General features: G+C 47.5%; 1 protein-coding gene across 1 annotated transcript in view; it reads left to right on the top strand.

Moving 5' to 3' along the window:
* Positions 1–13,166: 13,166 nt before the first annotated feature.
* Positions 13,167–14,846, top strand: part of tmprss9 (transmembrane serine protease 9) — a 42,338-nt gene continuing 40,658 nt past the window's right edge. The window contains exon 1 of the mRNA XM_070860850.1: positions 13,167–13,382. The gene's annotated coding sequence lies outside the window, so the exon portion shown is untranslated. The remainder of the gene's footprint in view (positions 13,383–14,846) is intronic.

Genomic DNA, 14,846 nt, shown 5'->3' with positions numbered 1-14,846 from the left:
TAGGTGGTGAACTTGTGGGAGACACTCCTAACCTGGACCTTCAGGGGAAGCTCCACCCATTTCCATCACTTGAGTGCTAAGGAATAAAGGACAGGTCACAGACTGACCTTCTCTCAAGCATGGGCCTCGTGTGCATTTATACTGTATAGTAAGAACGTATCAGACTCATCTCCACTTCCTCGCCTGCTCCCCATAACCCCTGATCGCTCAAGAAACTGTCTATTTCTGTCTTAAATTTAGTCAATGTCCCAGCTTCCACAGATTTACAACCCTCTGAGAGATGAAATTCCTCCTCATCTCTGTTTTAAATGGGCGGCCCCCTATTCTAAGATCATGCCCTCTAGTTCTCGTCTCCCCTATCAGTAGAAACATCCTCTTTGCATTCACCTTGTCAAGCCCCCTCATAATCTTATAAGTTTCGATAAGATCATCTCTCATTCTTCTGAACTCCAATGAGTAGAGGCCCAACCTACTCAACCTTTCCTCATAAGTCAACCCCCTCAACCCCGGAATCAACCTCGTGAACCTTCTCTGAACTACCTCCAAAGCAAGTATATCCTTTCGTAAATACGGAAACCAAAACTGCACGCAGTATTCTAGGTGTGGCCTCACCAAAACCTTGTATAGCTGCAGCAAGACTTCCCAGCTTTTATACTCCATCCCCTTTGCAATAAAGGCCAAGAAACCATTGGCCTTTCTGATCACTTGCTGTACCTGCATACTATCCTTTTGTGTTTCATGCACAAGTACCCCCAGGTTCCGCTGTACTGTGCAATCTTTCTCCATTTAAATAATAACTTGCTCTTGGATTTTTTTCTGCCAAAGTGCATGACCTCACACTTTCTAAGCCTGTATCATACCTAGCATTCTACTTTTACAGTTAGATCTGTTAATATTTTAGATTCGTCAGCAGGTTCCAGAGACGTTTCACCATTTCTTTTGCTTTGAACTTGTGTTGTGCTAAATTTCTGATTCATCCAAACCCAGCCCTCACTCAATGGAAACATATATACATGCCTTCCAGCAGACAGTCACTGGATAGCAATCACAACGAGAAATCCTGGCTTATTTTTGCTTCTCTATCCCAGAAGCACCAATGCCAAATGCTCTACTGTTGCCTCGGCTGACAGCACAGACCACGGATGGAACCTGGGTCCTCCTTGGACGGTCTGGCTCAGCTCCTCACCAGATAAACTCACTGAGCCAACTTCATTTTGTACATGTCCTCTTCAGATAAACAATGAAAGGGATGGCTAACAGTCATGTATATAAAAAGCCAAAGTAACGCTCACCATTCTCTCTCCAACTCTCCCTACATTTGCCCCCAGCAATGCACTGTGCTTTGAAAGTCCATTGGAGTTCTCTGCTCTGCCATTCATGCCTCCCCCCCCCTCCCCCCTTACTGGTGTACTGGCACACAGTCAGGAGGAATGGGCCAGACCTGTGTTCGGAGTAATTTTGAGCCGGTTCCAGTTCAATTTAATTGTGACTAACATACAAGTGACTGAGTTTATCACAAAGTCAGCCTGTGTATAGTGTTTATATTCCACCGTACCCTGTGTTCGGTGAGGTTTAAGTAGCTAATTATTTTACGTCTGATTTTAGTTCAAATAAATATTTGTATCTCCTCTGAATAATGTGGCTCTCCATTTTCAGCTGCCAGGGACTGAACAACAGACATTTTCTGCAAGCTTTGTCTCTTCTCTCGTGAGGGTGCTGACCTTGCTGAGGTACAATTCCTAGTGCTGGCTTTTGCTGAAGTGCCATTCTCTAGTATTAACTCCTACTGGGATACAGTTCCCAGGTACTGAACCTTGCTGGGATACAGTTCCCAGGTACTGAACCTTGCTGGGATACAGTTCCCAGGTACTGAACCTTGCTGGGATACAGTTCCCAGGTACTGAACCTTGCTGGGATACAGTTCCCAGGTACTGGACCTTGCTGGGATATAGTTACCAGCTACTGGACCTTGCTGGGATACAGTTCCCAGGTACTGGACCTTGCTGGGATATAGTTACCAGCTACTGGACCTTGCTGGGATACAGTTCCCAGGTACTGGACCTTGCTGGGATACAGTTCCCAGGTACTGGACCTTGCTGGGATACAGTTCCCAGGTACTGGCCCTTGCTGGGATACAATTCCCAGGTACTGGCCCTTGCTGGGATACAGTTCCACTTCGATTAGCTGTATTATTTAGTGCAATGGTAGATAGTATTGACTCGAGGGCTGAAGTGTGCCTGTTAGTAACAGAGTCAGTTTGCGTTGGAATTTACGAGGCACAGGCCTGGATGCAGTGGTGGATCTGGAGGTAGTGATTGATGTAAAATTGTTGGGCAGTTTTTGGAAGGCATGATCTGACCCTGGTGGAGCTGTTTGCCCAACTTGCTGATGCCTTTCTCATGCCAAATCTTGAAACTGGCATGATCACTGTTGCACTATGTGGGGAATGAACCGAAAGGCATCTTCAGTGCATTGCAAACTTCCCTCCCAAATTGCCAGGGTCAGGATATGATTGGGTGCTCATGTGTATCCATTAGTCTTTTCTAATGGCGTGTCAGTGGTTTTGGGGGAGGCCTTGGTCAGGGCAATGCCGAAAGGTTTATGCCTATAGGAAATGGCTATGAGGAAGTGCAAATAATGGGGCTGGGATTAAAATGAGACATTATTGAGTGGGAATTGAAGCATGTTAAGAATCACAAACCTGCACATGCTGGGCCCCAAGGGGTGGCATGAACCTGTAAGGGCAGATTGGTGAAAAATATCAGCTTTCTCCTCACCACTTTGATGAAGGAAGTTTCTTCATGAATGAACAAATTGTCCGACAGAATATTACACAGTGTCTTGTGTTTGGATTACACATTTGGATAAATGCGAGACTGGGCAGTGAGAGTGGGAGAGTGCCAGTGTTTATGTCAGTTTTAGTGTTTGTGTGAGTATCAGTCATAGAGTCACTGTCATTATTAGTGTTAGTGTCAGTGTCAATCATAGTATTAGTTATAGTGTCGATGTTAGTGTTAGTGTTAGTGTCAGGCTGTCTACATTTTCACCTGTTCCATATCCTGGTTGCTGCTGATGAAACTTCTGTTGCAGCTGGTACCAGCGAAAAAGGTTTCAATGCAGGGGCTTGCATTATTTCTTAAATTGGTCAGTGGCTCAGTGGGTAGCACTCTTGCCTCTGAGTCAGAAGGTTGTGGGTTCACCTCCCACTCCAAAGACTTAAGCACATAAATCTAGGTTGTCACTCCAGTGCAGTGCTGAGGGAGTGCTGCACTGTCGGAGGTGCTGTCTTTCAGATGCTACATTAAACTGAGGCCCCGTCTGCCCTCTCAGGTGGATGTAAAAGATCACATGGCAATTGAGTTATCCCAGTGTCCTGGCCAATATTTATCCCTCAATCAGCATCACAAAAAACAGATTATCTGGTCATTATCACATTGCTGTTTGTGGGAGCTTGCTGTGCACAATTGGCTGCCATGTTTCCTACATTACAACAGTGACTACATTCCAAAAAATACTTCATTGGCTGTAAAGTGCTTTGGGATGTCCTGCCGTAGTGAAAGGCACTATATAAATAAATCTTTATTTTTTTAATTGTTGAGAATAATTACTTTCGTTTTGGGTTCTTTAATGTAAAAGTGAACATTGTGCCAGGACTACTAGAGTTTGGGAAGCAAGTCCTAAAATCTGTAACTTAGTATTTATTTTGTGTTTGAAAAATAATTTAATTTTACTTTATTGCGATAGCAGCTAATAGCCACCTGCTCTGTGTCATGAGATACAGGGAGATGACATTCTATTATATCACATCTTGATTTACAGTTTACAGTTTAGAAATTCTGCTCTGTGTGGTGCAAAACTGAGTGGATAGCAACTCCTCCATGGTTTATCACCACAGCCCTCCCCAGGCACTGTCTCATATTGAACCAGACTCTTCTCAACCTATATCACCCCGATCTGAGTTTCCAACCCCATATCCTCTTCATCACAAAGACTGCCTACTTCCACCTCTGTAACATCATCCACCCTCCCTCAGCCCATCTGCTGCTGAAACCCTTATCCATTCATTTGTCACCTCCATACTTGATTATTCCAATGCTCTCCTTACTGGCCTTCCAACTTCCACCTTCAGCTCATCCAAAACTCTGCTGCCTGTATCCTATTCCTCATCAAGTCCCACTCACCCATCAGCCCTGTGCTCGCTGAGCTATATTAACTGCCAGTTTCCCAAAGCCTCAGGTTTATAAAGAGGGGACAGAGTGTAGTGTAACAAAATTTGCAGATGACACAAAGATTAGTGGGAAAGCGGGTTGTGTAGAGGACACAGAGAGGCTGCAAAGAGATTTAGATAGGTTAAGTGAATGGGCTAAGGTTTGGCAGATGGAATACAATGTCGGAAAATGTGAGGTCATCCACCTTGGGAAAAAAAAACAGTAAAAGGGAATATTATTTGAATAGGGAGAAATTACAACATGCTGTGGTGCAGAGGGACCTGGGGGGTCCTGCTGCAACTGTACAGGGTATTGGTGAGGCTGCACCTGGAGTACTACATGCAGTTTTGGTCACCTTACTTAAGGAAGGATATACTAGCCTTGGAGGGGATACAGAGACGATTCACTAGGCTGATTCCGGAGATGAGGGGGTTACCTTATGATGATAGATTGAGTAGACTGGGTCTTTACTCGTTGGAGTTCAGAAGGATGAGGGGTGATCTTATAGAAACATTTAAAATAATGAAAGGGATAGATAAGATAGAGGCAGAGAGGTTGTTTCCACTGGTTGGGGAGACTAGAACTAGGGGGCACAGCCTCAAAATACGGGGGAGCCAATTTAAAACCGAGTTGAGAAGGAATTTCTCCCAGAGGGTTGTGAATCTGTGGAATTCTCTGCCCAAGGAAGCAGTTGAGGTTAGCTCATTGAATGTATTCAAATCACAGATAGATAGATTTTTAACCAATAAGGGAATTAAGGGTTATGGGGAGAGGGCGGGTAAGTGGAGCTGAGTCCACGGCCAGATCAGCCATGATCTTTTTGAATGGCGGAGCAGGCTCGAGGGGCTCGATGCCTACTCCTGTTCCTAATTCTTATGTTATGTTATGTTCATCCTAGTGTTCAAATCCCTTCATGGTCTTGCCCTTCCCTGTCTCTGTAACCTCCTTTGGCCCTTTAACAACAAAAACTTTCATTTATATAATGTAGTAAAACGTCCAAAGATGCTTCACAGGAGCGGTACCATACAAAATTTGACATCGAGCCACATAAGGAGATTGACCAAAAGCTTTTAAGCAGTGATAGATTTTAAGCAGTGTCTTATAAAAGGAGGGGAGAGAGGTAGAGAGGCGGAGAAGTTTAGGGAGGGAATTCCAGAGCTTAGGGCCTTGACAGCTGAAAGCACGACTGTCAATGGTGGAGCGATTAAAATCGGGGCTGCTCAAGAGGTCAGAATTGGAGGAGCACGAGATCTCGGAGGGTTGTCGTGCTAGAAATGGTTACAGAAATAGGAAGGGGTAAGGCCATGGAGGGATTTGAAAACAAGAATGAGTATTTTAAAATTGAGGTGTTGCCAGGACCGGGAGCCAATGTAGGTCAGTGAGCACAGGAGTGATGGGTGAATGGGACCCGGTGCAAGTTAAGATAAAGGCAGCGAAGTTTTGGATGAGTTTATATGGAGGTGGAAGATGGGAGGCTGATCAGGAGAGCGTTGGAATAGTCAAGTCTAGGAGGTACCAATGGCATGGATCACAGTGTTGGTGATGAAGCCAATATGTGGTGGGAACTCATCTCGGGGTCAAATATGAGACTAAGGTTGTGAACAGTCTGGTTCAGCCTTAGACAGTTGCCAGGGAGAGGGATGGAGTTTGTGGCAGGGACCGAAGATAATGGCTTTGGTCTTCCCAATATTTAATTTTTGCTCTCCAGTAATGGATGTCGGACAAGCAATGTGAGAAGTTACAATCCCCGCGAACTACTTGTGTCTCCAACTCTTGTGCATTCGTCCCGTCATACCCTTCGCCCCATCATTGGCAGCCGGGCTTCAACCATCTAGCCCCTAATTTCTGAAATTCCCTCCTTAAACCTCTCCACCTCCCTCGCGTGCTTTAAGACTCTCCTTAAAACCCATCTGTTGGATCAAGCTTTTAGTCACCCCTCCTAACAGCTCCTTCAATGGCTTGTCATCCATTTTTCTCTGATAATACTTATGTAAAGTACCCTTAGGCATTTTTCTAAAGGTGTTCTGTAAGTGCGAGTTGTTGTAGTAGTTGTATCAGGCATCACCAGCAGCAGAATCCTGCTGTGCAGGGTTCAACCGATTTTAACCCCAGACTGAAATTCCAAACACCTGCAAGCATGAAGGAGGTGGAAGCTGGATGGAGTCAGCAGTTTTCAGTGTATTTTTGTGTGGGGGACTGTCTGGAAATAGCAACACACACCCTTGGATTTACTGCAAATATGAACATGAACCCAGACACTCCCAGGATCCTCTGTGCCAACCTTGGTGTGGACTACCCAAAGGAACATGGTCCTGTAATTACAGAAATTATTATTAGACTACAACAGAAATAACCTATTAGTAAATCAATACAAAAACCGGTGATAGATGTACAGAAAACAGCGAATCGCGTACTCGGAGAGGGAGACTTAAAAGTAGTAAGCACTGAGAGACCTCAGTCAGCGGACAGACAGCTTCCTTTATATAGAATAAACATGTAGAACAGTGACTACACTTTAAACACACTTCATTGGCTGTAAAGCGCTTTAGCACGTCCTGAGGCTGGGTAAGGCGCTATATAAATGCAAGTTCTTTCTTTACCCTTGAAGTCATTTGAAAACTTCATTTTGTAGGATGGAGACAGCCAATCTGGCATGAAATCATTTTTGCAATATTCCATTTGTCCTTCTGGTGAAATGCGCCAACAGGAGTGAAAGTGACAACTGACCAGGCATCCGGATACCAGAGCCTGGAAACTCCACAAAGCCATTCGGGGTGGCAGAACCGGGATGGAGCGAGATTTCTGCCAGCTGCTATGTGACATCATTTGGGACAGGTGTTATGTCTGTAATGCACTTATGAATGACTTCACGAGGCAATGTGTTGTACACAAACTGTCGTGACCTTAGTCCTTTACTTGTAACTCCAGAGTGAGGCACAAGCATGGTGGGCAGCCTTTTATACTGGGCCCTGCACACCTATACGGGTGACCCTCAGGTCTCCCACCGCAGTGCCCTCTGGTGGACAGCCTCTGCTACAGGGGCAGGAAACATCAGTCTCCACCCTCTACTGGTGCCAGCATAGTATATACACAGTGTAAACTTTATTGATAGAGACTTGTTACCTGATGTACTATCTTATGCAACTATACAGTGACTACACAGAAAGTATATCTATAGTCTGCATATATAACATCACTCTCCCCCAAGTCCTTTGTGCCGATTACCTGTGCTCTGGCTTAGCTCTCCCCAGACTTAAGTGCCAATAGCCCTTGCACCTTGGCTGTGCTTTGGCTTGGCTCTCTCCCGGTTAACCCCCAAGTCCTTTTGCCACAACGTTGAGTAGTGGTTACCAGTTTGGATAGTTCGATGATGCAGTCGAGGTTCCAGTGGGTTCTGGGTGTGATCCATGTGTGTGTCCATGGCTACATCCATCCATTTCCCCCCTCCCCCCCACAGCAACATCGTGTAGCAGGCCCATTACATTAAAAGAGGATCAGACACAGTGCAAGTACAAAGAAAGGAAGTTACAGTCTGTATCGTGACATCTTGGTTCAGTGACTTACATTCGTTACGTTTTGCGGTCGTGTGCCAGGATTGGGTAGATTGCATTCATGGTTCAGTCATGGTAAGTACGGAGGTAGCAGTACAGGTATGCGAGGACGCAGGTTCTAGAGCAACCAGACAGGGTCCTAATCGTCTGATAGTGGCGCTACGCCCCCTGCTAGCGGGGTGGGCTTGGTTCGCTCACCTAGCCAGGACTCAGGGCCTTTGCCATTGCCTAGTGGTGGGCAGAACCACAGATGTGTGTGGCCTCCCTGTCCTCCTTTGAGGGCTGCAGAATCTTCTGCCTGCTCTCTAACGGTGTTGGGAACCTGGCTGTTCCAGGTCCCGTTTGGGGAACTCATTGGGAGTGAAAGGGAACCAGACATGATCGAGGTAGCGACTGGGTCTGGGGGCTGCGCCGTCTCCATCCGGATGGTGGGCAATGGCAGCCGACTGCACGTATTGGCGCCGTTTTAGTTTCCAGGTCCGTGGCAATAGTGCCATCGGGTGCCTGCAGCGTGGGATAGACCTGGGGCAGGGTATCAGGATCACTGCCTTCACCCTCCTGAGGTCGCTGGCCTTTAACTTGTGGGGACACCTGGGATAGGGCATCAGGATCAGCGCCAGACCAATTGAACAAGTTCTTTGGTTCGGTATTCACGAAGGAGGACACGAACAACCTTCCGGTTATAAAAGGGGTCGGGGGGTCTAGTAAGGAGGAGGAACTGAGGGAAATCCTTATTAGCCGGGAAATTGTGTTGGGGAAATTGATGGGATTGAAGGCCGATAAATCCCCAGGGCCTGATGGACTGCATCCCAGAGTACTTAAGGAGGTGGCCTTGGAAATAGTGGATGCGTTGACAGTCATTTTCCAACATTCCATTGACTCTGGATCAGTTCCTATGGAGTGGAGGGTAGCCAATGTAACCCCACTTTTTAAAAAAGGAGGGAGAGAGAAAACAGGGAATTATAGACCGGTCAGCCTGACATCGGTAGTTGGTAAAATGATGGAATCAATTATTAAGGATGTCATAGCAATGCATTTGGAAAGAGGTGACATGATAGGTCCAAGTCAGCATGGATTTGTGAAAGGGAAATCATGCTTGACAAATCTTCTGGAATTTTTTGAGGATGTTTCCAGTAGAGTGGATAAGGGAGAACCAGTTGATGTGGTATATTTGGACTTTCAGAAGGCGTTCGACAAGGTCCCACACAAGAGATTGATATGCAAAGTTAGAGCACATGGGATTGGGGGTAGTGTACTGACATGGATTGAGAACTGGTTGTCAGACAAGAAGCAAAGAGTAGGAGTAAATGGGTACTTTTCAGAATGGCAGGCAGTGACTAGTGGGGTACCGCAAGGTTCTGTGCTGGGGCCCCAGCTGTTTACACTGTACATTAATGATTTAGATGAGGGGATTAAATGTAGTATCTCCAAATTTGCGGATGACACTAAGTTGGGTGGCAGTGTGAGCTGCGAGGAGGATGCTGTGAGGCTGCAGAGCGACTTGGATAGGTTAGGTGAGTGGGCAAATGCATGGCAGATGAAGTATAATGTGGATAAATGTGAGGTTATCCACTTTGGTGGTAAAAACAGAGAGACAGACTATTATCTGAATGGTGACAGATTAGGAAAAGGGGAGGTGCAAAGAGACCTGGGTGTCATGGTACATCAGTCATTGAAGGTTGGCATGCAGGTGCAGCAGGCGGTTAAGAAAGCAAATGGCATGTTGGCCTTCATAGCAAGGGGATTTGAGTACAGGGGCAGGGAGGTGTTGCTACAGTTGTACAGGGCATTGGTGAGGCCACACCTGGAGTATTGTGTACAGTTTTGGTCTCCTAACCTGAGGAAGGACATTCTTGCTATTGAGGGAGTGCAGCGAAGGTTCACCAGACTGATTCCCGGGATGGTGGGACTGACCTATCAAGAAAGACTGGATCAACTGGGCTTGTATTCACTGGAGTTCAGAAGAATGAGAGGGGACCTCATAGAAACATTTAAAATTCTGACGGGGTTAGACAGGTTAGATGCAGGAAGAATGTTCCCAATGTTGGGGAAGTCCAGAACCAGAGGTCACAGTCTAAGGATAAGGGGTAAGCCATTTAGGACCGAGATGCGGAGGAACTTCTTCACCCAGAGAGTGGTGAACCTGTGGAATTCTCTACCACAAAAAGTTGTTGAGGCCAATTCACTAAATATATTCAAAAAGGAGTTAGATGAGGTCCTTACTACTAGGGGGATCAAGGGGTATGGCGAGAAAGCAGGAATGGGGTACTGAAGTTGAATGTTCAGCCATGAACTCATTGAATGGCGGTGCAGGCTAGAAGGGCCGAATGGCCTACTCCTGCACCTATTTTCTATGTTTCTATGTTTCTATGTTTACCCTCCCGAATTCGCTCGCTTGCTACTTTAGGGGACACTCTATTCCCGACATCTGCAACAACATTTTGTTCACAATCTTAATTGGTTCGTTACATTGATTGTATGCATGGCAATGTCTCTTTAAGTTCAGTTGGTTGCAGGTCTCCTTTAAGAGAACCCTGCTGGCTTTCCCATAATCAAATCCTTTGTTAGACATCACGTGTTGGTCCCTCAGTGTTGCACCTCATGATATGGCTGCGGCCATCTTTTTTTTCAGCCACCCTACACCTCACTGCAGCAGGGACGCCATCTTGCCTCTGTCCTCGAGGTCGACTGCCTTGATCCTTCTCTCCCGCTGCCACAAAAGCTGGAAAAGTTCCTGTGAATTCGATCTTCCTTCCCAGGAGTCCTGCCACTGGAGCCGGGAAGGTACTTTTAGTTCGCTCCGGTCGGATCATTGCCACGCAGTCGTGATGGATGGTCTGTGCCTCAGGTGCTGCACTGGTCTGTTCTCTGGTGCCTGGCCCAAGCGAAGGTGAGGTTTTGTTCTGCCTCTGAGCACGGGGGACATCGATTGCTGGAGTGAAGTGGTCTTCCCATTGCCACTGGATCTTCCCCATCCACCTTCTTCCAAGTAGCGTTGGACCATCATCTGCAACAATCCACAGGGGTAACTTGTGCACCACGCCATTATGGATTTCACTTACATCCACACTACCAAGGACTGGGATCAGCTCCTTGGTGTAGGTGCACAACTTTTCCTGTACTGGAACCAGCTCGGGTCGTTTTTCATTCCATAGCCTCTCAAAGGCATCCTGGCTCATCACTGACTGGCTCACTCCTATGTCCACTTCCATGAAGACTGGAACACCATTTATCTCGACTTCCATCTTCACTGGAGTACGTTCGGTGGTGCACGTATATACTCCATACACTTCTTCTTGGGGCTGAGCTGCCTCTCTGGCCAAATCATCATACTCCCCACTGGATTCAAAGTCATCTACCGACTCCTCTGCTAGACGGTGAGTCGTATTTCTTTTACACATATGCTGGAGGTGGCCCTTCATGTTACAGGCTTTGCATACGTACTCAGCAAACCGACACTGGTGAGCCCTGTGGTTTCCTCCGTCATGCCAGCATGGTGCTACTTGATTAGCACTCTTCGGCAGACTCTGAGTTCTGGAACCCTGAGGTCTGTGCTCTCTGCCTTCGGCAGAGCCATGTTCTATAGTCTTGCCTGTGAAAGGCACCATTCTGTGTACAGTACTTGCCGGGTTTGAGTCCACAGGATGAATAATTTGCTTGGTGCTGCAGGTCGAGGTCATGAACACCTGACTGATGCTGATGACCTTCTGCAGGTTGACTGTGGTATCGGCAGATAATAGCTTGTGAAGGAGGCCCTCGTGGCCAATTCCCATAACAAAGATGTCTCCCAATGCTTTGTTGAGGTGCGTGCCGAGATCACACGGTGCCTCAAGTCTCCTGAGGTCGGCAGCATATTTTGCAATCTCCTGGCCCTCAGGTCTGCAGTGAGTGTAGAACCTGTGCCTGGCCATGAGGATGCTCTGTTTTGGTTTTAGTTGGTCGCGAATTAGTTCAGTCAGCTCATTGTATGTCTTATCCTTGGCCTTCGTGGGTGCCAGCAAGTCCCTGACGAGGCAGTAGACCTCAGGCCCACAACTGGTCAGCAGTATAGCCTTACGCTTCTCCACCAATGTGTCTGTCTCCTCAGCCAGGTCGTTTGCCACAAAATATTGCTCGAGCTTTTCCATGAAGGCATCCCAATCATCACCCTCTGCAAAGTCTTTTAGTGTGCCAAAGGTAGCCATAATCGCGTGAAAGTCCGTATTCTCGTCACCAGTTATTATGTCCGTAATACGCTTAAGAATGACTCCACGAGTGTTGTACTCAAATTGTAGTGACCTTGGTCCTTTATTTCTAACTCCAGGAGGCACAAGCATGGTGGGCAGCCTTTTATACTGGGCCCTGCACACATATGCAGGTGACCCTCAGGTCTCCCACCTCAGTGCCCTCTGGTGGACAGCCTCTGCCACAGGGTCTCCACCAGTTGCACCCTCTAGTGGTGCCAGCATAGTATATACACAGTGTAAACCTTATTGATAATACATCAGGTAACAAGTCTTCATCTTATGCAACTATATAGTGACTACACAGAGAGTATATCTATACTCTGCATATATAACAGAGGTAACAGTCCTTTGGCCTTATCTGATGTGAACAATCAGAGTGGGTGCTCTGCACGTGTAGGTGGACAACAGAGCAACCTGCCCCGTTGTGGAAACTGGGAGCGGCACTCAACCATTCCGAGGGGTGCAGCCCGAGGCCCTGATACGGCTGAGGAAAAAGGTCAGTTGTTTTTCTTCCCTGTGGCTGCTCTTCCAGCAGCACTTGATCCTTCTGAGATCGATTACCGTTTGAATTCTCTGCTGTTGGCGCCACGTAAACCCAGAGCAGAAGCCTGGCCTGCTTTCAGCAGGTGCGGGGAGCTGCTGGACATAACACAGGTGAGCTGGACACAATTCCTGGGATATGTCAGGAATGTCCCACGGCCACTGCGTCAAACTGCTGCCCGGACACGGGGCTGGGGGGGGGGAGGAAGGAAGAGGGGCCAGAGAGACCCCACCACACCGGGTCAGAATTGCCAATCTGACATAAATAGGGTAGAACTGCCTCAAATTGCGACTGATCACCCACTCCCTCGCCCTTCAGGGGCCACATTTCCTCTGATCAGATATCCACACATTTATCAAGCAATCAGATTACGATCACAAGGCATCTTAACCTACCGGAGGAAACGTGAAGGCACAAGGTGAAGAGCTTGTTCATTCTGTGGATAATGGCCAATCATTTACACTGGGCTGTCTAAAATATGATCTGATTCAGAGTGGGAGGGGGTTTTCTTCGTGTTTATTGGTTCGAACAAAGATGAGCAGTTTCTGTTTCTGTGCAACTTGGCAGGAATTCAATGATCTCTCAGCTCCACCCCCAGGGGGTTTAAAGGAAGAATTCCTGGGACTGGGGACTGGGCAGCTCAGCCGGCGTGAGTTCATGTCAGTGAGGTAAAGAATATGTTTGCTAGTGAGCGAGTAATAGAGAGTCAGAGTGCGTGCCAGTCAGTTCTTTAATTAGTGTTAGTGAATGAATTCGTATTAGTGGGCTAAAGTGTCACTGTGCAGCTTTAGCCACTTCACATTCTGGCTCCTGTTGCTGAAGCTTCTTCTGCTGCAGCCGATACCCCACGGAACAGGTTTGAACGCAGTGGCTTTCATTGTTTCTAATTTTTGAATCAGTAAATTAATTGATGGGGATAATTATTACCGTTTGGGATCCTTTAATCTATAAAAGGGCAGGTGTCCCTGGACTGCCAGAGTGTTAAGAGAAAGTTGTAAAAATTGTAACTTTGTATTTTTTGTGAATGTAAAGTAATTTTATAATTTAACTTTACTCGGGACTGTTCAAGTATAAACATCTACAGCTAATATTCAGCGTGGGAGAGGATACGACATGCTAAATGAGGAATTAAAACAAGCTGGAATTCTGATTAAAGGGATTGAAATGAAGGAATCCAGAATTGGATTCCAGTTGTATGGCAGTTCATTTGGACTACAAGTTAAAAGGTTTTCAATCTACTACCTTGAGTAATTTGTAATTGCAGTATGGTGGGAAGGGAGGAGAAATGAGAGAGATAGAGAGGGTAATTGGGGTGGGGTGAGGGAGAGAGAGATAGAGAGGGTGATTGGGGGGAGGGAGAGATAGAGAGGGTGATTGGGGGGAGGGAGAGATAGAGAGGGTGATTGGGGGGAGGGAGAGATAGAGAGGGTGATTGGGGGGAGGGAGAGATAGAGAGGGTGATTGGGGGGAGGGAGAGATAGAGAGGGTGATTGGGGGGAGGGAGAGATAGAGAGGGTGATTGGGGGGAGGGAGAGATAGAGAGGGTGATTGGGGGGAGGGAGAGATAGAGAGGGTGATTGGGGGGAGGGAGAGATAGAGAGGGTGATTGGGGGGAGGGAGAGATAGAGAGGGTGATTGGGGGGAGGGAGAGATAGAGAGGGTGATTGGGGGGAGGGAGAGATAGAGAGGGTGATTGGGGGGAGGGAGAGATAGAGAGGGTGATTGGGGGGAGGGAGAGATAGAGAGGGTGATTGGGGGGAGGGAGAGATAGAGAGGGTGATTGGGGGGAGGGAGAGATAGAGAGGGTGATTGGGGGGAGGGAGAGATAGAGAGGGTGATTGGGGGGAGGGAGAGATAGAGAGGGTGATTGGGGGGAGGGAGAGATAGAGAGGGTGATTGGGGGGAGGGAGAGATAGAGAGGGTGATTGGGGGGAGGGAGAGATAGAGAGGGTGATTGGGGGGAGGGAGAGATAGAGAGGGTGATTGGGGGGAGGGAGAGATAGAGAGGGTGATTGGGGGGAGGGAGAGATAGAGAGGGTGATTGGGGGGAGGGAGAGATAGAGAGGGTGATTGGGGGGAGGGAGAGATAGAGAGGGTGATTGGGGGGAGGGAGAGATAGAGAGGGTGATTGGGGGGAGGGAGAGATAGAGAGGGTGATTGGGGGGAGGGAGAGATAGAGAGGGTGATTGGGGGGAGGGAGAGATAGAGAGGGTGATTGGGGGGAGGGAGAGATAGAGAGGGTGATTGGGGGGAGGGAGAGATAGAGAGGGTGATTGGGGGGAGGGAGAGATAGAGAGGGTGATTGGGGGGAGGGAGAGAT

Source organism: Pristiophorus japonicus, chromosome 18 (assembly GCF_044704955.1).
Source record: "Pristiophorus japonicus isolate sPriJap1 chromosome 18, sPriJap1.hap1, whole genome shotgun sequence".
NCBI classification, from domain to species: domain Eukaryota; kingdom Metazoa; phylum Chordata; class Chondrichthyes; family Pristiophoridae; genus Pristiophorus; species Pristiophorus japonicus.
Note: the sequence above shows the minus strand (reverse complement) of the source record. Positions and strands in the feature narration are given on the sequence as shown.